The 22,105-nt window shown below is 46.3% G+C and overlaps 9 non-coding genes and 1 pseudogene across 9 annotated transcripts; all 10 read left to right on the top strand.

Annotated features, from left to right (window-relative positions):
* Positions 1 to 1,889: 1,889 nt before the first annotated feature.
* Positions 1,890 to 2,080, top strand: LOC130303027 (U2 spliceosomal RNA). Its single transcript, XR_008853154.1, has one exon. It is a non-coding gene; the product is annotated as a U2 spliceosomal RNA (small nuclear RNA).
* A 2,092-nt stretch (positions 2,081 to 4,172) lies between these two features.
* LOC130303024 (U2 spliceosomal RNA) lies at positions 4,173 to 4,363 on the top strand. The gene has a single exon (XR_008853152.1). It is a non-coding gene; the product is annotated as a U2 spliceosomal RNA (small nuclear RNA).
* A 2,089-nt stretch (positions 4,364 to 6,452) lies between these two features.
* Positions 6,453 to 6,643, top strand: LOC130303023 (U2 spliceosomal RNA). Its single transcript, XR_008853151.1, has one exon. It is a non-coding gene; the product is annotated as a U2 spliceosomal RNA (small nuclear RNA).
* Positions 6,644 to 8,729: 2,086 nt separating this feature from the next.
* Positions 8,730 to 8,920, top strand: LOC130303022 (U2 spliceosomal RNA). The gene has a single exon (XR_008853150.1). It is a non-coding gene; the product is annotated as a U2 spliceosomal RNA (small nuclear RNA).
* A 2,090-nt stretch (positions 8,921 to 11,010) lies between these two features.
* LOC130303039 (U2 spliceosomal RNA) lies at positions 11,011 to 11,202 on the top strand. Its single transcript, XR_008853167.1, has one exon. It is a non-coding gene; the product is annotated as a U2 spliceosomal RNA (small nuclear RNA).
* Positions 11,203 to 13,303: 2,101 nt separating this feature from the next.
* On the top strand, positions 13,304 to 13,494 carry LOC130303021 (U2 spliceosomal RNA). Its single transcript, XR_008853149.1, has one exon. It is a non-coding gene; the product is annotated as a U2 spliceosomal RNA (small nuclear RNA).
* A 2,080-nt stretch (positions 13,495 to 15,574) lies between these two features.
* On the top strand, positions 15,575 to 15,765 carry LOC130303020 (U2 spliceosomal RNA). The gene has a single exon (XR_008853148.1). It is a non-coding gene; the product is annotated as a U2 spliceosomal RNA (small nuclear RNA).
* A 2,086-nt stretch (positions 15,766 to 17,851) lies between these two features.
* On the top strand, positions 17,852 to 18,030 carry LOC130303052 (U2 spliceosomal RNA; annotated as a pseudogene).
* Positions 18,031 to 18,724: 694 nt separating this feature from the next.
* On the top strand, positions 18,725 to 18,907 carry LOC130303044 (U2 spliceosomal RNA). Its single transcript, XR_008853172.1, has one exon. It is a non-coding gene; the product is annotated as a U2 spliceosomal RNA (small nuclear RNA).
* Positions 18,908 to 20,993: 2,086 nt separating this feature from the next.
* On the top strand, positions 20,994 to 21,184 carry LOC130303019 (U2 spliceosomal RNA). Its single transcript, XR_008853146.1, has one exon. It is a non-coding gene; the product is annotated as a U2 spliceosomal RNA (small nuclear RNA).
* The last annotated feature ends 921 nt before the right edge of the window (positions 21,185 to 22,105 follow it).

The following is a 22,105-nucleotide window of genomic DNA, read 5'->3' as shown; positions in this document are numbered from 1 at the left end:
TAAATGGCCTCCTTAATTGGATCATTTGAGTAGCCAGCACACCTGTGCAGGTAGGGCATGACATGATAGGCAGCTGCCTTGATAGCGGGTGGGTGCTGAATGTTCCTAATTGACAAAATAAGATTAATGCTTATGAAGAAATATAAAATCTCATCCCTTCCCCAATATCGCGCCACACCCCTACCCCTTAATTCCCTGGTTGAACGTGATGGACATATGTCTTTTTTCGACCGTACTAACTATGTAACTATGTAACATAACATGGGGGGGGGGGGTCTCCTGGCTGTTCACACAGGTGTGTCATTGCTGTACATTGACCATGCATTGCTTCTGTGGTATTGCAAAGGCAAAGACAAATGCTTCCAGCCATCCATTGCACTAATGGATTGGTCATCAGCTGGCTGTCTATGTCCCGCATCAATATAGACCAAAGTACAGAGGGTTAGGCTATGCTATTGTGCACCTACCTGATGCATCAGAAGGTGCGAGGCCCTTGCTAAATTCTGTGCACAGACTTTGAGATCTATACTTTAGACTGTATCTAAACCTGCTCCAACATGGACTGACATTCTGGCCTACTTTCAGCCGATGCGACTTGTCTGTCGCTGAACAGTCGCTTTTTATGTATTCAGCACCTATGTATAATGTTGTAAAAATGCTCTAGAAGCTAAAGTCGCAGAAATGTCACACATATTTGGCCTGCAACTTTCTGTGCGACAAATTCAGACAGGAAAAATCAGTATAAATCCTTAGAAAATTATCCCCCAGTGTCTCCATCTGCTGGCGGTATTGAATAAGCATTGCTGCACTGATGGGGTATGCATTAGACGAAAAAAAAGAAGAAAAAGAAGAATAATACGCCCAGAAAAGAGGCGAAAAGGAGAAAAACGTAAAAAAACGTGAAAAAAAAGTAAGAGGAAGAGAAGGGAAAAAAAGGTGGAAATGGGTTTAAAAGTGATTTCGGCGGAGAAATATATATATATATATATATATATATATATATATATATATATATACGCGCACACACACACATATATATAAACGTATTCTCCGTTGAGATATTGCAGCCGCTGCTGTGTCCAGGCCCAGGAGCCTTAGCACTGTGCTGTGATGTCACTCAATACCACTGACATCACTAGGTGTAAACAACATCTCTCCTTTGCTGTGTATGTGACTATGGAGCTGTTTGGTGATGTCGTCTATTATGGCCTTCATAGAAGCAACAGGAGATTGTTGCATCCATCTAGAACCCTCAGAACTACAGTGCTATGATGTCACTCACTTCCACAGGCCTTGCAGAGTGTAAACAACAACAACCCAGCTTTGTTGTGTATGTAACCATAGGGATTTGTGATGTCACCTAGAACCTTCACAGCAGCGACAGCTTTATGAGGAGCATCAGCACTGCTCTGCCTGAGCAGAACCATCACCGCCATAGGTTGTCAAATAACCCGGATTTAACCCACACAGGTAAGTCCAATGGGGTGCAGGCATGTCCTCTATGCTTACAGCTTCCCGTGGGTGTTGGTTTGATACCGTTTGGGGACAGCCAAGGAGGCATCTGCAGGCAACAAAGGTAGGTGTGTGCTTGTGTGTGTGTTTCCTATGCAGATCCTAAGCCCAGTGTCACATGCAAGTAGGAGGAGTAAGAAGGGTTCCTGGCAAATCCGGGTTATGGATTGCATTTAAAAAGGCCCCGTGGGAGTGCAATGGGCCCCTGTCTTGCTGCTTAGCAATAATGGTATGGGTTTAGGTTCTGCTGTGTGTACTGGTGGTTGACTGCCCCCCAGCCCAGAGTGTGCATGGAAAATTGTCTGGCAGCCTCCCTGACAGCAAGCAGTGATAGTGCCCATGAAGGGGACCTTGTTGGGCCCGCCCCTTTCACGGTTATCGCTTCTCGGCCTTTTGGCTAAGATCAAGTGTAGTATCTGTTCTTATCAGTTTAATATCTGATACGTCCCCTATCTGGGGACCATATATTAAATGGATTTTTGAGAACGGGGGCCGATTTCGAAGCTTGCTTCCGTCGCCCTATGCATTGACCCGATATGGCAGTATCTTCGGGTACAGTGCACCACCCCCTTACAGGGTTAAAAAGAAAGATTCCTACTTTCATTGCTACCTGCTTGCTGGCTAGCCAGCTAGCCAGCCCTGTGGGCCTTGCTGCTGCTGCAGCCAAAAAACAAAAGGTGGTGCTGCTGCTGCTTCTGCTGCTTCTGCTTCTGCTTGTGTCTGGCCCCTGTTGGAGCGTCCAGGCACAGGACTTCTGCTGCTGCTGACTAAATGGCCTCCTTAATTGGATCATTTGAGTAGCCAGCACACCTGTGCAGGTAGGGCATGACATGATAGGCAGCTGCCTTGATAGCGGGTGGGTGCTGAATGTTCCTAATTGACAAAATAAGATTAATGCTTATGAAGAAATATAAAATCTCATCCCTTCCCCAATATCGCGCCACACCCCTACCCCTTAATTCCCTGGTTGAACGTGATGGACATATGTCTTTTTTCGACCGTACTAACTATGTAACTATGTAACATAACATGGGGGGGGGGGGTCTCCTGGCTGTTCACACAGGTGTGTCATTGCTGTACATTGACCATGCATTGCTTCTGTGGTATTGCAAAGGCAAAGACAAATGCTTCCAGCCATCCATTGCACTAATGGATTGGTCATCAGCTGGCTGTCTATGTCCCGCATCAATATAGACCAAAGTACAGAGGGTTAGGCTATGCTATTGTGCACCTACCTGATGCATCAGAAGGTGCGAGGCCCTTGCTAAATTCTGTGCACAGACTTTGAGATCTATACTTTAGACTGTATCTAAACCTGCTCCAACATGGACTGACATTCTGGCCTACTTTCAGCCGATGCGACTTGTCTGTCGCTGAACAGTCGCTTTTTATGTATTCAGCACCTATGTATAATGTTGTAAAAATGCTCTAGAAGCTAAAGTCGCAGAAATGTCACACATATTTGGCCTGCAACTTTCTGTGCGACAAATTCAGACAGGAAAAATCAGTATAAATCCTTAGAAAATTATCCCCCAGTGTCTCCATCTGCTGGCGGTATTGAATAAGCATTGCTGCACTGATGGGGTATGCATTAGACGAAAAAAAAGAAGAAAAAGAAGAATAATACGCCCAGAAAAGAGGCGAAAAGGAGAAAAACGTAAAAAAACGTGAAAAAAAAGTAAGAGGAAGAGAAGGGAAAAAAAGGTGGAAATGGGTTTAAAAGTGATTTCGGCGGAGAATATATATATATATATATATATATATATATATATATATATATATATATACGCGCACACACACACATATATATAAACGTATTCTCCGTTGAGATATTGCAGCCGCTGCTGTGTCCAGGCCCAGGAGCCTTAGCACTGTGCTGTGATGTCACTCAATACCACTGACATCACTAGGTGTAAACAACATCTCTCCTTTGCTGTGTATGTGACTATGGAGCTGTTTGGTGATGTCGTCTATTATGGCCTTCATAGAAGCAACAGGAGATTGTTGCATCCATCTAGAACCCTCAGAACTACAGTGCTATGATGTCACTCACTTCCACAGGCCTTGCAGAGTGTAAACAACAACAACCCAGCTTTGTTGTGTATGTAACCATAGGGATTTGTGATGTCACCTAGAACCTTCACAGCAGCGACAGCTTTATGAGGAGCATCAGCACTGCTCTGCCTGAGCAGAACCATCACCGCCATAGGTTGTCAAATAACCCGGATTTAACCCACACAGGTAAGTCCAATGGGGTGCAGGCATGTCCTCTATGCTTACAGCTTCCCGTGGGTGTTGGTTTGATACCGTTTGGGGACAGCCAAGGAGGCATCTGCAGGCAACAAAGGTAGGTGTGTGCTTGTGTGTGTGTTTCCTATGCAGATCCTAAGCCCAGTGTCACATGCAAGTAGGAGGAGTAAGAAGGGTTCCTGGCAAATCCGGGTTATGGATTGCATTTAAAAAGGCCCCGTGGGAGTGCAATGGGCCCCTGTCTTGCTGCTTAGCAATAATGGTATGGGTTTAGGTTCTGCTGTGTGTACTGGTGGTTGACTGCCCCCCAGCCCAGAGTGTGCATGGAAAATTGTCTGGCAGCCTCCCTGACAGCAAGCAGTGATAGTGCCCATGAAGGGGACCTTGTTGGGCCCGCCCCTTTCACGGTTATCGCTTCTCGGCCTTTTGGCTAAGATCAAGTGTAGTATCTGTTCTTATCAGTTTAATATCTGATACGTCCCCTATCTGGGGACCATATATTAAATGGATTTTTGAGAACGGGGGCCGATTTCGAAGCTTGCTTCCGTCGCCCTATGCATTGACCCGATATGGCAGTATCTTCGGGTACAGTGCACCACCCCCTTACAGGGTTAAAAAGAAAGATTCCTACTTTCATTGCTACCTGCTTGCTGGCTAGCCAGCTAGCCAGCCCTGTGGGCCTTGCTGCTGCTGCAGCCAAAAAACAAAAGGTGGTGCTGCTGCTGCTTCTGCTGCTTCTGCTTCTGCTTGTGTCTGGCCCCTGTTGGAGCGTCCAGGCACAGGACTTCTGCTGCTGCTGACTAAATGGCCTCCTTAATTGGATCATTTGAGTAGCCAGCACACCTGTGCAGGTAGGGCATGACATGATAGGCAGCTGCCTTGATAGCGGGTGGGTGCTGAATGTTCCTAATTGACAAAATAAGATTAATGCTTATGAAGAAATATAAAATCTCATCCCTTCCCCAATATCGCGCCACACCCCTACCCCTTAATTCCCTGGTTGAACGTGATGGACATATGTCTTTTTTCGACCGTACTAACTATGTAACTATGTAACATAACATGGGGGGGGGGGGTCTCCTGGCTGTTCACACAGGTGTGTCATTGCTGTACATTGACCATGCATTGCTTCTGTGGTATTGCAAAGGCAAAGACAAATGCTTCCAGCCATCCATTGCACTAATGGATTGGTCATCAGCTGGCTGTCTATGTCCCGCATCAATATAGACCAAAGTACAGAGGGTTAGGCTATGCTATTGTGCACCTACCTGATGCATCAGAAGGTGCGAGGCCCTTGCTAAATTCTGTGCACAGACTTTGAGATCTATACTTTAGACTGTATCTAAACCTGCTCCAACATGGACTGACATTCTGGCCTACTTTCAGCCGATGCGACTTGTCTGTCGCTGAACAGTCGCTTTTTATGTATTCAGCACCTATGTATAATGTTGTAAAAATGCTCTAGAAGCTAAAGTCGCAGAAATGTCACACATATTTGGCCTGCAACTTTCTGTGCGACAAATTCAGACAGGAAAAATCAGTATAAATCCTTAGAAAATTATCCCCCAGTGTCTCCATCTGCTGGCGGTATTGAATAAGCATTGCTGCACTGATGGGGTATGCATTAGACGAAAAAAAAGAAGAAAAAGAAGAATAATACGCCCAGAAAAGAGGCGAAAAGGAGAAAAACGTAAAAAAACGTGAAAAAAAAGTAAGAGGAAGAGAAGGGAAAAAAAGGTGGAAATGGGTTTAAAAGTGATTTCGGCGGAGAAATATATATATATATATATATATATATATATATATATATATATATACGCGCACACACACACATATATATAAACGTATTCTCCGTTGAGATATTGCAGCCGCTGCTGTGTCCAGGCCCAGGAGCCTTAGCACTGTGCTGTGATGTCACTCAATACCACTGACATCACTAGGTGTAAACAACATCTCTCCTTTGCTGTGTATGTGACTATGGAGCTGTTTGGTGATGTCGTCTATTATGGCCTTCATAGAAGCAACAGGAGATTGTTGCATCCATCTAGAACCCTCAGAACTACAGTGCTATGATGTCACTCACTTCCACAGGCCTTGCAGAGTGTAAACAACAACAACCCAGCTTTGTTGTGTATGTAACCATAGGGATTTGTGATGTCACCTAGAACCTTCACAGCAGCGACAGCTTTATGAGGAGCATCAGCACTGCTCTGCCTGAGCAGAACCATCACCGCCATAGGTTGTCAAATAACCCGGATTTAACCCACACAGGTAAGTCCAATGGGGTGCAGGCATGTCCTCTATGCTTACAGCTTCCCGTGGGTGTTGGTTTGATACCGTTTGGGGACAGCCAAGGAGGCATCTGCAGGCAACAAAGGTAGGTGTGTGCTTGTGTGTGTGTTTCCTATGCAGATCCTAAGCCCAGTGTCACATGCAAGTAGGAGGAGTAAGAAGGGTTCCTGGCAAATCCGGGTTATGGATTGCATTTAAAAAGGCCCCGTGGGAGTGCAATGGGCCCCTGTCTTGCTGCTTAGCAATAATGGTATGGGTTTAGGTTCTGCTGTGTGTACTGGTGGTTGACTGCCCCCCAGCCCAGAGTGTGCATGGAAAATTGTCTGGCAGCCTCCCTGACAGCAAGCAGTGATAGTGCCCATGAAGGGGACCTTGTTGGGCCCGCCCCTTTCACGGTTATCGCTTCTCGGCCTTTTGGCTAAGATCAAGTGTAGTATCTGTTCTTATCAGTTTAATATCTGATACGTCCCCTATCTGGGGACCATATATTAAATGGATTTTTGAGAACGGGGGCCGATTTCGAAGCTTGCTTCCGTCGCCCTATGCATTGACCCGATATGGCAGTATCTTCGGGTACAGTGCACCACCCCCTTACAGGGTTAAAAAGAAAGATTCCTACTTTCATTGCTACCTGCTTGCTGGCTAGCCAGCTAGCCAGCCCTGTGGGCCTTGCTGCTGCTGCAGCCAAAAAACAAAAGGTGGTGCTGCTGCTGCTTCTGCTGCTTCTGCTTCTGCTTGTGTCTGGCCCCTGTTGGAGCGTCCAGGCACAGGACTTCTGCTGCTGCTGACTAAATGGCCTCCTTAATTGGATCATTTGAGTAGCCAGCACACCTGTGCAGGTAGGGCATGACATGATAGGCAGCTGCCTTGATAGCGGGTGGGTGCTGAATGTTCCTAATTGACAAAATAAGATTAATGCTTATGAAGAAATATAAAATCTCATCCCTTCCCCAATATCGCGCCACACCCCTACCCCTTAATTCCCTGGTTGAACGTGATGGACATATGTCTTTTTTCGACCGTACTAACTATGTAACTATGTAACATAACATGGGGGGGGGGGGTCTCCTGGCTGTTCACACAGGTGTGTCATTGCTGTACATTGACCATGCATTGCTTCTGTGGTATTGCAAAGGCAAAGACAAATGCTTCCAGCCATCCATTGCACTAATGGATTGGTCATCAGCTGGCTGTCTATGTCCCGCATCAATATAGACCAAAGTACAGAGGGTTAGGCTATGCTATTGTGCACCTACCTGATGCATCAGAAGGTGCGAGGCCCTTGCTAAATTCTGTGCACAGACTTTGAGATCTATACTTTAGACTGTATCTAAACCTGCTCCAACATGGACTGACATTCTGGCCTACTTTCAGCCGATGCGACTTGTCTGTCGCTGAACAGTCGCTTTTTATGTATTCAGCACCTATGTATAATGTTGTAAAAATGCTCTAGAAGCTAAAGTCGCAGAAATGTCACACATATTTGGCCTGCAACTTTCTGTGCGACAAATTCAGACAGGAAAAATCAGTATAAATCCTTAGAAAATTATCCCCCAGTGTCTCCATCTGCTGGCGGTATTGAATAAGCATTGCTGCACTGATGGGGTATGCATTAGACGAAAAAAAAGAAGAAAAAGAAGAATAATACGCCCAGAAAAGAGGCGAAAAGGAGAAAAACGTAAAAAAACGTGAAAAAAAAGTAAGAGGAAGAGAAGGGAAAAAAAGGTGGAAATGGGTTTAAAAGTGATTTCGGCGGAGAATATATATATATATATATATATATATATATATATATATATATACGCGCACACACACACATATATATAAACGTATTCTCCGTTGAGATATTGCAGCCGCTGCTGTGTCCAGGCCCAGGAGCCTTAGCACTGTGCTGTGATGTCACTCAATACCACTGACATCACTAGGTGTAAACAACATCTCTCCTTTGCTGTGTATGTGACTATGGAGCTGTTTGGTGATGTCGTCTATTATGGCCTTCATAGAAGCAACAGGAGATTGTTGCATCCATCTAGAACCCTCAGAACTACAGTGCTATGATGTCACTCACTTCCACAGGCCTTGCAGAGTGTAAACAACAACAACCCAGCTTTGTTGTGTATGTAACCATAGGGATTTGTGATGTCACCTAGAACCTTCACAGCAGCGACAGCTTTATGAGGAGCATCAGCACTGCTCTGCCTGAGCAGAACCATCACCGCCATAGGTTGTCAAATAACCCGGATTTAACCCACACAGGTAAGTCCAATGGGGTGCAGGCATGTCCTCTATGCTTACAGCTTCCCGTGGGTGTTGGTTTGATACCGTTTGGGGACAGCCAAGGAGGCATCTGCAGGCAACAAAGGTAGGTGTGTGCTTGTGTGTGTGTTTCCTATGCAGATCCTAAGCCCAGTGTCACATGCAAGTAGGAGGAGTAAGAAGGGTTCCTGGCAAATCCGGGTTATGGATTGCATTTAAAAAGGCCCCGTGGGAGTGCAATGGGCCCCTGTCTTGCTGCTTAGCAATAATGGTATGGGTTTAGGTTCTGCTGTGTGTACTGGTGGTTGACTGCCCCCCAGCCCAGAGTGTGCATGGAAAATTGTCTGGCAGCCTCCCTGACAGCAAGCAGTGATAGTGCCCATGAAGGGGACCTTGTTGGGCCCGCCCCTTTCACGGTTATCGCTTCTCGGCCTTTTGGCTAAGATCAAGTGTAGTATCTGTTCTTATCAGTTTAATATCTGATACGTCCCCTATCTGGGGACCATATATTAAATGGATTTTTGAGAACGGGGGCCGATTTCGAAGCTTGCTTCCGTCGCCCTATGCATTGACCCGATATGGCAGTATCTTCGGGTACAGTGCACCACCCCCTTACAGGGTTAAAAAGAAAGATTCCTACTTTCATTGCTACCTGCTTGCTGGCTAGCCAGCTAGCCAGCCCTGTGGGCCTTGCTGCTGCTGCAGCCAAAAAACAAAAGGTGGTGCTGCTGCTGCTTCTGCTGCTTCTGCTTCTGCTTGTGTCTGGCCCCTGTTGGAGCGTCCAGGCACAGGACTTCTGCTGCTGCTGACTAAATGGCCTCCTTAATTGGATCATTTGAGTAGCCAGCACACCTGTGCAGGTAGGGCATGACATGATAGGCAGCTGCCTTGATAGCGGGTGGGTGCTGAATGTTCCTAATTGACAAAATAAGATTAATGCTTATGAAGAAATATAAAATCTCATCCCTTCCCCAATATCGCGCCACACCCCTACCCCTTAATTCCCTGGTTGAACGTGATGGACATATGTCTTTTTTCAGACCGTACTAACTATGTAACTATGTAACATAACATGGGGGGGGGGGGTCTCCTGGCTGTTCACACAGGTGTGTCATTGCTGTACATTGACCATGCATTGCTTCTGTGGTATTGCAAAGGCAAAGACAAATGCTTCCAGCCATCCATTGCACTAATGGATTGGTCATCAGCTGGCTGTCTATGTCCCGCATCAATATAGACCAAAGTACAGAGGGTTAGGCTATGCTATTGTGCACCTACCTGATGCATCAGAAGGTGCGAGGCCCTTGCTAAATTCTGTGCACAGACTTTGAGATCTATGCTTTAGACTGTATCTAAACCTGCTCCAACATGGACTGACATTCTGGCCTACTTTCAGCCGATGCGACTTGTCTGTCGCTGAACAGTCGCTTTTTATGTATTCAGCACCTATGTATAATGTTGTAAAAATGCTCTAGAAGCTAAAGTCGCAGAAATGTCACACATATTTGGCCTGCAACTTTCTGTGCGACAAATTCAGACAGGAAAAATCAGTATAAATCCTTAGAAAATTATCCCCCAGTGTCTCCATCTGCTGGCGGTATTGAATAAGCATTGCTGCACTGATGGGGTATGCATTAGACGAAAAAAAAGAAGAAAAAGAAGAATAATACGCCCAGAAAAGAGGCGAAAAGGAGAAAAACGTAAAAAAAACGTGAAAAAAAAGTAAGAGGAAGAGAAGGGAAAAAAAGGTGGAAATGGGTTTAAAAGTGATTTCGGCGGAGAAATATATATATATATATATATATATATATATATATATATATATATGCGCACACACACACATAGATATAAACGTATTCTCCGTTGAGATATTGCAGCCGCTGCTGTGTCCAGGCCCAGGAGCCTTAGCACTGTGCTGTGATGTCACTCAATACCACTGACATCACTAGGTGTAAACAACATCTCTCCTTTGCTGTGTATGTGACTATGGAGCTGTTTGGTGATGTCGTCTATTACGGCCTTCATAGAAGCAACAGGAGATTGTTGCATCCATCTTGAACCCTCAGAACTACAGTGCTATGATGTCACTCACTTCCACAGGCCTTGCAGAGTGTAAACAACAACAACCCAGCTTTGTTGTGTATGTAACCAAAGGGATTTGTGATGTCACCTAGAACCTTCACAGCAGCGACAGCTTTATGAGGAGCATCAGCACTGCTCTGCCTGAGCAGAACCATCACCGCCATAGGTTGTCAAATAACCCGGATTTAACCCACACAGGTAAGTCCAATGGGGTGCAGGCATGTCCTCTATGCTTACAGCTTCCCGTGGGGTGTTGGTTTGATACCGTTTGGGGACAGCCAAGGAGGCATCTGCAGGCAACAAAGGTAGGTGTGTGCTTGTGAGTGTGTTTCCTATGCAGATCCTAAGCCCAGTGTCACATGCAAGTAGGAGGAGTAAGAAGGGTTCCTGGCAAATCCGGGTTATGGATTGCATTTAAAAAGGCCCCGTGGGAGTGCAATGGGCCCCTGTCTTGCTGCTTAGCAATAATGGTATGGGTTTAGGTTCTGCTGTGTGTACTGGTGGTTGACTGCCCCCCAGCCCAGAGTGTGCATGGAAAATTGTCTGGCAGCCTCCCTGACAGCAAGCAGTGATAGTGCCCCATGAAGGGGACCTTGTTGGGCCCGCCCTTTCACGGTTATCGCTTCTCGGCCTTTTGGCTAAGATCAAGTGTAGTATCTGTTCTTATCAGTTTAATATCTGATACGTCCCCTATCTGGGGACCATATATTAAATGGATTTTTGAGAACGGGGGGCCGATTTCGAAGCTTGCTTCCGTCGCCCTATGCATTGACCCGATATGGCAGTATCTTCGGGTACAGTGCACCACCCCCTTACAGGGTTAAAAAGAAGATTCCTACTTTCATTGCTACCTGCTTGCTGGCTAGCCAGCTAGCCAGCCCTGTGGCCTTGCTGCTGCTGCAGCCAAAAAACAAAAGGTGGTGCTGCTGCTGCTTCTTCTGCTGCTTCTGCTTCTGCTTGTGTCTGGCCCCTGTTGGAGCGTCCAGGCACAGGACTTCTGCTGCTGCTGACTAAATGGCCTCCTTAATTGGATCATTTGAGTAGCCAGCACACCTGTGCAGGTAGGGCATGACATGATAGGCAGCTGCCTTGATAGCGGGTGGGTGCTGAATGTTCCTAATTGACAAAATAAGATTAATGCTTATGAAAGAAATATAAAATCTCATCCCTTCCCCAATATCGCGCCACACCCCTACCCCTTAATTCCCTGGTTGAACGTGATGGACATATGTCTTTTTTCGACCGTACTAACTATGTAACTATGTAACATAACATGGGGGGGGGGTCTCCTGGCTGTTCACACAGGTGTGTCATTGCTGTACATTGACCATGCATTGCTTCTGTGGTATTGCAAAGGCAAAGACAAATGCTTCAGCATCCATCCATTGCACTAATGGATTGGTCATCAGCTGGCTGTCTATGTCCCGCATCAATATAGACCAAAGTACAGAGGGGTTAGGCCTATGCTATTGTGCACCTACCTGATGCATCAGAAGGTGCGAGGCCCTTGCTAAATTCTGTGCACAGACTTTGAGATCTATGCTTTAGACTGTATCTAAACCTGCTCCAACATGGACTGACATTCTGGCCTACTTTCAGCCGATGCGACTTGTCTGTCGCTGAACAGTCGCTTTTTATGTATTCAGCACCTATGTATAATGTTGTAAAAATAATGTTGTAAAAATGCTCTAGAAGCTAAAGTCGCAGAAATGTCACACATATTTGGCCTGCAACTTTCTGTGCGACAAATTCAGACAGGAAAAATCAGTATAAATCCTTAGAAAATTATCCCCCAGTGTCTCCATCTGCTGGCGGTATTGAATAAGCATTGCTGCACTGATGGGGTATGCATTAGACGAAAAAAAAGAAGAAAAAGAAGAATAATACGCCCAGAAAAGAGGCGAAAAGGAGAAAAACGTAAAAAAACGTGAAAAAAAAGTAAGAGGAAGAGAAGGGAAAAAAAGGTGGAAATGGGTTTAAAAGTGATTTCGGCGGAGAAATATATATATATATATATATATATATATATATATATATATGCGCACACACACACATAGATATAAACGTATTCTCCGTTGAGATATTGCAGCCGCTGCTGTGTCCAGGCCCAGGAGCCTTAGCACTGTGCTGTGATGTCACTCAATACCACTGACATCACTAGGTGTAAACAACATCTCTCCTTTGCTGTGTATGTGACTATGGAGCTGTTTGGTGATGTCGTCTATTACGGCCTTCATAGAAGCAACAGGAGATTGTTGCATCCATCTTGAACCCTCAGAACTACAGTGCTATGATGTCACTCACTTCCACAGGCCTTGCAGAGTGTAAACAACAACAACCCAGCTTTGTTGTGTATGTAACCAAAGGGATTTGTGATGTCACCTAGAACCTTCACAGCAGCGACAGCTTTATGAGGAGCATCAGCACTGCTCTGCCTGAGCAGAACCATCACCGCCATAGGTTGTCAAATAACCCGGATTTAACCCACACAGGTAAGTCCAATGGGGTGCAGGCATGTCCTCTATGCTTACAGCTTCCCGTGGGTGTTGGTTTGATACCGTTTGGGGACAGCCAAGGAGGCATCTGCAGGCAACAAAGGTAGGTGTGTGCTTGTGAGTGTGTTTCCTATGCAGATCCTAAGCCCAGTGTCACATGCAAGTAGGAGGAGTAAGAAGGGTTCCTGGCAAATCCGGGTTATGGATTGCATTTAAAAAGGCCCCGTGGGAGTGCAATGGGCCCCTGTCTTGCTGCTTAGCAATAATGGTATGGGTTTAGGTTCTGCTGTGTGTACTGGTGGTTGACTGCCCCCCAGCCCAGAGTGTGCATGGAAAATTGTCTGGCAGCCTCCCTGACAGCAAGCAGTGATAGTGCCCATGAAGGGGACCTTGTTGGGCCCGCCCCTTTCACGGTTATCGCTTCTCGGCCTTTTGGCTAAGATCAAGTGTAGTATCTGTTCTTATCAGTTTAATATCTGATACGTCCCCTATCTGGGGACCATATATTAAATGGATTTTTGAGAACGGGGGCCGATTTCGAAGCTTGCTTCCGTCGCCCTATGCATTGACCCGATATGGCAGTATCTTCGGGTACAGTGCACCACCCCCTTACAGGGTTAAAAAGAAAGATTCCTACTTTCATTGCTACCTGCTTGCTGGCTAGCCAGCTAGCCAGCCCTGTGGGCCTTGCTGCTGCTGCAGCCAAAAAACAAAAGGTGGTGCTGCTGCTGCTTCTTCTGCTGCTTCTGCTTCTGCTTGTGTCTGGCCCCTGTTGGAGCGTCCAGGCACAGGACTTCTGCTGCTGCTGACTAAATGGCCTCCTTAATTGGATCATTTGAGTAGCCAGCACACCTGTGCAGGTAGGGCATGACATGATAGGCAGCTGCCTTGATAGCGGGTGGGTGCTGAATGTTCCTAATTGACAAAATAAGATTAATGCTTATGAAGAAATATAAAATCTCATCCCTTCCCCAATATCGCGCCACACCCCTACCCCTTAATTCCCTGGTTGAACGTGATGGACATATGTCTTTTTTCGACCGTACTAACTATGTAACTATGTAACATAACATGGGGGGGGGGTCTCCTGGCTGTTCACACAGGTGTGTCATTGCTGTACATTGACCATGCATTGCTTCTGTGGTATTGCAAAGGCAAAGACAAATGCTTCCAGCCATCCATTGCACTAATGGATTGGTCATCAGCTGGCTGTCTATGTCCCGCATCAATATAGACCAAAGTACAGAGGGTTAGGCTATGCTATTGTGCACCTACCTGATGCATCAGAAGGTGCGAGGCCCTTGCTAAATTCTGTGCACAGACTTTGAGATCTATGCTTTAGACTGTATCTAAACCTGCTCCAACATGGACTGACATTCTGGCCTACTTTCAGCCGATGCGACTTGTCTGTCGCTGAACAGTCGCTTTTTATGTATTCAGCACCTATGTATAATGTTGTAAAAATGCTCTAGAAGCTAAAGTCGCAGAAATGTCACACATATTTGGCCTGCAACTTTCTGTGCGACAAATTCAGACAGGAAAAATCAGTATAAATCCTTAGAAAATTATCCCCCAGTGTCTCCATCTGCTGGCGGTATTGAATAAGCATTGCTGCACTGATGGGGTATGCATTAGACGAAAAAAAAGAAGAAAAAGAAGAATAATACGCCCAGAAAAGAGGCGAAAAGGAGAAAAACGTAAAAAAACGTGAAAAAAAAGTAAGAGGAAGAGAAGGGAAAAAAAGGTGGAAATGGGTTTAAAAGTGATTTCGGCGGAGAAATATATATATATATATATATATATATATATATATATGCGCACACACACACATAGATATAAACGTATTCTCCGTTGAGATATTGCAGCCGCTGCTGTGTCCAGGCCCAGGAGCCTTAGCACTGTGCTGTGATGTCACTCAATACCACTGACATCACTAGGTGTAAACAACATCTCTCCTTTGCTGTGTATGTGACTATGGAGCTGTTTGGTGATGTCGTCTATTACGGCCTTCATAGAAGCAACAGGAGATTGTTGCATCCATCTTGAACCCTCAGAACTACAGTGCTATGATGTCACTCACTTCCACAGGCCTTGCAGAGTGTAAACAACAACAACCCAGCTTTGTTGTGTATGTAACCAAAGGGATTTGTGATGTCACCTAGAACCTTCACAGCAGCGACAGCTTTATGAGGAGCATCAGCACTGCTCTGCCTGAGCAGAACCATCACCGCCATAGGTTGTCAAATAACCCGGATTTAACCCACACAGGTAAGTCCAATGGGGTGCAGGCATGTCCTCTATGCTTACAGCTTCCCGTGGGTGTTGGTTTGATACCGTTTGGGGACAGCCAAGGAGGCATCTGCAGGCAACAAAGGTAGGTGTGTGCTTGTGAGTGTGTTTCCTATGCAGATCCTAAGCCCAGTGTCACATGCAAGTAGGAGGAGTAAGAAGGGTTCCTGGCAAATCCGGGTTATGGATTGCATTTAAAAAGGCCCCGTGGGAGTGCAATGGGCCCCTGTCTTGCTGCTTAGCAATAATGGTATGGGTTTAGGTTCTGCTGTGTGTACTGGTGGTTGACTGCCCCCCAGCCCAGAGTGTGCATGGAAAATTGTCTGGCAGCCTCCCTGACAGCAAGCAGTGATAGTGCCCATGAAGGGGACCTTGTTGGGCCCGCCCCTTTCACGGTTATCGCTTCTCGGCCTTTTGGCTAAGATCAAGTGTAGTATCTGTTCTTATCAGTTTAATATCTGATACGTCCCCTATCTGGGGACCATATATTAAATGGATTTTTGAGAACGGGGGCCGATTTCGAAGCTTGCTTCCGTCGCCCTATGCATTGACCCGATATGGCAGTATCTTCGGGTACAGTGCACCACCCCCTTACAGGGTTAAAAAGAAAGATTCCTACTTTCATTGCTACCTGCTTGCTGGCTAGCCAGCTAGCCAGCCCTGTGGGCCTTGCTGCTGCTGCAGCCAAAAAACAAAAGGTGGTGCTGCTGCTGCTTCTTCTGCTGCTTCTGCTTCTGCTTGTGTCTGGCCCCTGTTGGAGCGTCCAGGCACAGGACTTCTGCTGCTGCTGACTAAATGGCCTCCTTAATTGGATCATTTGAGTAGCCAGCACACCTGTGCAGATAGGGCATGACATGATAGGCAGCTGCCTTGATAGCGGGTGGGTGCTGAATGTTCCTAATTGACAAAATAAGATTAATGCTTATGAAGAAATATAAAATCTCATCCCTTCCCCAATATCGCGCCACACCCCTACCCCTTAATTCCCTGGTTGAACGTGATGGACATATGTCTTTTTTCGACCGTACTAACTATGTAACTATGTAACATAACATGGGGGGGGGGTCTCCTGGCTGTTCACACAGGTGTGTCATTGCTGTACATTGACCATGCATTGCTTCTGTGGTATTGCAAAGGCAAAGACAAATGCTTCCAGCCATCCATTGCACTAATGGATTGGTCATCAGCTGGCTGTCTATGTCCCGCATCAATATAGACCAAAGTACAGAGGGTTAGGCTATGCTATTGTGCACCTACCTGATGCATCAGAAGGTGCGAGGCCCTTGCTAAATTCTGTGCACAGACTTTGAGATCTATGCTTTAGACTGTATCTAAACCTGCTCCAACATGGACTGACATTCTGGCCTACTTTCAGCCGATGCGACTTGTCTGTCGCTGAACAGTCGCTTTTTATGTATTCAGCACCTATGTATAATGTTGTAAAAATGCTCTAGAAGCTAAAGTCGCAGAAATGTCACACATATTTGGCCTGCAACTTTCTGTGCGACAAATTCAGACAGGAAAAATCAGTATAAATCCTTAGAAAATTATCCCCCAGTGTCTCCATCTGCTGGCGGTATTGAATAAGCATTGCTGCACTGATGGGGTATGCATTAGACGAAAAAAAAGAAGAAAAAGAAGAATAATACGCCCAGAAAAGAGGCGAAAAGGAGAAAAACGTAAAAAAACGTGAAAAAAAAGTAAGAGGAAGAGAAGGGAAAAAAAGGTGGAAATGGGTTTAAAAGTGATTTTGGCGGAGAAATATATATATATATATATATATATATATATATATATATATATGCGCACACACACACATAGATATAAACGTATTCTCCGTTGAGATATTGCAGCCGCTGCTGTGTCCAGGCCCAGGAGCCTTAGCACTGTGCTGTGATGTCACTCAATACCACTGACATCACTAGGTGTAAACAACATCTCTCCTTTGCTGTGTATGTGACTATGGAGCTGTTTGGTGATGTCGTCTATTACGGCCTTCATAGAAGCAACAGGAGATTGTTGCATCCATCTTGAACCCTCAGAACTACAGTGCTATGATGTCACTCACTTCCACAGGCCTTGCAGAGTGTAAACAACAACAACCCAGCTTTGTTGTGTATGTAACCAAAGGGATTTGTGATGTCACCTAGAACCTTCACAGCAGCGACAGCTTTATGAGGAGCATCAGCACTGCTCTGCCTGAGCAGAACCATCACCGCCATAGGTTGTCAAATAACCCGGATTTAACCCACACAGGTAAGTCCAATGGGGTGCAGGCATGTCCTCTATGCTTACAGCTTCCCGTGGGTGTTGGTTTGATACCGTTTGGGGACAGCCAAGGAGGCATCTGCAGGCAACAAAGGTAGGTGTGTGCTTGTGAGTGTGTTTCCTATGCAGATCCTAAGCCCAGTGTCACATGCAAGTAGGAGGAGTAAGAAGGGTTCCTGGCAAATCCGGGTTATGGATTGCATTTAAAAAGGCCCCGTGGGAGTGCAATGGGCCCCTGTCTTGCTGCTTAGCAATAATGGTATGGGTTTAGGTTCTGCTGTGTGTACTGGTGGTTGACTGCCCCCCAGCCCAGAGTGTGCATGGAAAATTGTCTGGCAGCCTCCCTGACAGCAAGCAGTGATAGTGCCCATGAAGGGGACCTTGTTGGGCCCGCCCCTTTCACGGTTATCGCTTCTCGGCCTTTTGGCTAAGATCAAGTGTAGTATCTGTTCTTATCAGTTTTTCATGCCGGTGGACAGTAACGCCGGTGTGGGGATGGGTGCTGCATGGAGGATGCAGGTGTACCAGGGCTTTCCGGGGCTGGTTCTGAGGAATCAGCTCGACGGCTGCCCCGATGTGACCTGTTCCCTCCGGGTCTCGCCATGAGGCTGAGAGGGTCTAGAGCCGAGGTACTTTTGTGCCTCGGGGAGTGGTGACCCCGAGGTGCCGAAACTCACTGGGAGGATAGGCTCACTGAGTTGAAGCACGGGCACCATAATCTCTTCACCTTGTGGCACTCACCTCTTGATTCCCGGCCTTCTGGCTAGGATCAGAGAAATTTTTATAGATCCGGCCGGATGTCCGGGCAGTATATCTGCACACATTCACTTATTTATTTCTTTTTTGTCTCACTGTGTCACTTTTTGCGTGTTGTGTGTTCACAGGATTGGTCAGGATGCGGTAGCCCTTCTGGGTGTCCCTCCTGGCGGTCTAGGGGAGGTGTGTGTGGCCATTAGGTTCCGCACCTCCCTGCAAACACCCCGGGTACTCCTGCTTTGGCAGGGTACCTACCGTAATCGGCTCTGCGGGCAGATACCTTGGCTAACGCCAAGGGGGATGCCGGGAGCATTTGTGGTCCCCTAGTAGCTTCGGCGAAAAGGGACATCGAACCTGGAACCTCGCAGGTACCTTTTGGTCCGGAGGCGAAGGGTAAGGTTTGTTGGGGGGCCTCTCTCCTATCGGAGAAGGGCTTGCGATAGACCGCATCCTTTGTGCACGTTTTTTTTAGTGTAACACGTTTGCACTTTTTCTTGCACTTTGGGTGAATCGAAAGCACGTTCCTCGGCTTTAGATAAAAAAAAAAAAAAAAATCTGTTCTTATCAGTTTAATATCTGATACGTCCCCTATCTGGGGACCATATATTAAATGGATTTTTGAGAACGGGGGCCGATTTCGAAGCTTGCTTCCGTCGCCCTATGCATTGACCCGATATGGCAGTATCTTCGGGTACAGTGCACCACCCCCTTACAGGGTTAAAAAGAAAGATTCCTACTTTCATTGCTACCTGCTTGCTGGCTAGCCAGCTAGCCAGCCCTGTGGGCCTTGCTGCTGCTGCAGCCAAAAAACAAAAGGTGGTGCTGCTGCTGCTTCTTCTGCTGCTTCTGCTTCTGCTTGTGTCTGGCCCCTGTTGGAGCGTCCAGGCACAGGACTTCTGCTGCTGCTGACTAAATGGCCTCCTTAATTGGATCATTTGAGTAGCCAGCACACCTGTGCAGGTAGGGCATGACATGATAGGCAGCTGCCTTGATAGCGGGTGGGTGCTGAATGTTCCTAATTGACAAAATAAGATTAATGCTTATGAAGAAATATAAAATCTCATCCCTTCCCCAATATCGCGCCACACCCCTACCCCTTAATTCCCTGGTTGAACGTGATGGACATATGTCTTTTTTCGACCGTACTAACTATGTAACTATGTAACATAACATGGGGGGGGGGTCTCCTGGCTGTTCACACAGGTGTGTCATTGCTGTACATTGACCATGCATTGCTTCTGTGGTATTGCAAAGGCAAAGACAAATGCTTCCAGCCATCCATTGCACTAATGGATTGGTCATCAGCTGGCTGTCTATGTCCCGCATCAATATAGACCAAAGTACAGAGGGTTAGGCTATGCTATTGTGCACCTACCTGATGCATCAGAAGGTGCGAGGCCCTTGCTAAATTCTGTGCACAGACTTTGAGATCTATGCTTTAGACTGTATCTAAACCTGCTCCAACATGGACTGACATTCTGGCCTACTTTCAGCCGATGCGACTTGTCTGTCGCTGAACAGTCGCTTTTTATGTATTCAGCACCTATGTATAATGTTGTAAAAATGCTCTAGAAGCTAAAGTCGCAGAAATGTCACACATATTTGGCCTGCAACTTTCTGTGCGACAAATTCAGACAGGAAAAATCAGTATAAATCCTTAGAAAATTATCCCCCAGTGTCTCCATCTGCTGGCGGTATTGAATAAGCATTGCTGCACTGATGGGGTATGCATTAGACGAAAAAAAAGAAGAAAAAGAAGAATAATACGCCCAGAAAAGAGGCGAAAAGGAGAAAAACGTAAAAAAACGTGAAAAAAAAGTAAGAGGAAGAGAAGGGAAAAAAAGGTGGAAATGGGTTTAAAAGTGATTTCGGCGGAGAAATATATATATATATATATATATATATATATATATATATATATGCGCACACACACACATAGATATAAACGTATTCTCCGTTGAGATATTGCAGCCGCTGCTGTGTCCAGGCCCAGGAGCCTTAGCACTGTGCTGTGATGTCACTCAATACCACTGACATCACTAGGTGTAAACAACATCTCTCCTTTGCTGTGTATGTGACTATGGAGCTGTTTGGTGATGTCGTCTATTACGGCCTTCATAGAAGCAACAGGAGATTGTTGCATCCATCTTGAACCCTCAGAACTACAGTGCTATGATGTCACTCACTTCCACAGGCCTTGCAGAGTGTAAACAACAACAACCCAGCTTTGTTGTGTATGTAACCAAAGGGATTTGTGATGTCACCTAGAACCTTCACAGCAGCGACAGCTTTATGAGGAGCATCAGCACTGCTCTGCCTGAGCAGAACCATCACCGCCATAGGTTGTCAAATAACCCGGATTTAACCCACACAGGTAAGTCCAATGGGGTGCAGGCATGTCCTCTATGCTTACAGCTTCCCGTGGGTGTTGGTTTGATACCGTTTGGGGACAGCCAAGGAGGCATCTGCAGGCAACAAAGGTAGGTGTGTGCTTGTGAGTGTGTTTCCTATGCAGATCCTAAGCCCAGTGTCACATGCAAGTAGGAGGAGTAAGAAGGGTTCCTGGCAAATCCGGGTTATGGATTGCATTTAAAAAGGCCCCGTGGGAGTGCAATGGGCCCCTGTCTTGCTGCTTAGCAATAATGGTATGGGTTTAGGTTCTGCTGTGTGTACTGGTGGTTGACTGCCCCCCAGCCCAGAGTGTGCATGGAAAATTGTCTGGCAGCCTCCCTGACAGCAAGCAGTGATAGTGCCCATGAAGGGGACCTTGTTGGGCCCGCCCCTTTCACGGTTATCGCTTCTCGGCCTTTTGGCTAAGATCAAGTGTAGTATCTGTTCTTATCAGTTTAATATCTGATACGTCCCCTATCTGGGGACCATATATTAAATGGATTTTTGAGAACGGGGGCCGATTTCGAAGCTTGCTTCCGTCGCCCTATGCATTGACCCGATATGGCAGTATCTTCGGGTACAGTGCACCACCCCCTTACAGGGTTAAAAAGAAAGATTCCTACTTTCATTGCTACCTGCTTGCTGGCTAGCCAGCTAGCCAGCCCTGTGGGCCTTGCTGCTGCTGCAGCCAAAAAACAAAAGGTGGTGCTGCTGCTGCTTCTTCTGCTGCTTCTGCTTCTGCTTGTGTCTGGCCCCTGTTGGAGCGTCCAGGCACAGGACTTCTGCTGCTGCTGACTAAATGGCCTCCTTAATTGGATCATTTGAGTAGCCAGCACACCTGTGCAGGTAGGGCATGACATGATAGGCAGCTGCCTTGATAGCGGGTGGGTGCTGAATGTTCCTAATTGACAAAATAAGATTAATGCTTATGAAGAAATATAAAATCTCATCCCTTCCCCAATATCGCGCCACATCCTACCCCTTAATTCCCTGGTTGAACGTGATGGACATATGTCTTTTTTCGACCGTTACTAACTATGTAACTATGTAACATAACATGGGGGGGGGGTCTCCTGGCTGTTCACACAGGTGTGTCATTGCTGTACATTGACCATGCATTGCTTCTGTGGTATTGCAAAGGCAAAGACAAATGCTTCCAGCCATCCATTGCACTAATGGATTGGTCATCAGCTGGCTGTCTATGTCCCGCATCAATATAGACCAAAGTACAGAGGGTTAGGCTATGCTATTGTGCACCTACCTGATGCATCAGAAGGTGCGAGGCCCTTGCTAAATTCTGTGCACAGACTTTGAGATCTATGCTTTAGACTGTATCTAAACCTGCTCCAACATGGACTGACATTCTGGCCTACTTTCAGCCGATGCGACTTGTCTGTCGCTGAACAGTCGCTTTTTATGTATTCAGCACCTATGTATAATGTTGTAAAAATGCTCTAGAAGCTAAAGTCGCAGAAATGTCACACATATTTGGCCTGCAACTTTCTGTGCGACAA

This window comes from Hyla sarda, unplaced genomic scaffold (genome assembly GCF_029499605.1).
Source record: "Hyla sarda isolate aHylSar1 unplaced genomic scaffold, aHylSar1.hap1 scaffold_1188, whole genome shotgun sequence".
Classification (NCBI taxonomy): Eukaryota; Metazoa; Chordata; class Amphibia; order Anura; family Hylidae; genus Hyla; species Hyla sarda.
This window is presented reverse-complemented; position numbering and strand designations above follow the sequence as displayed.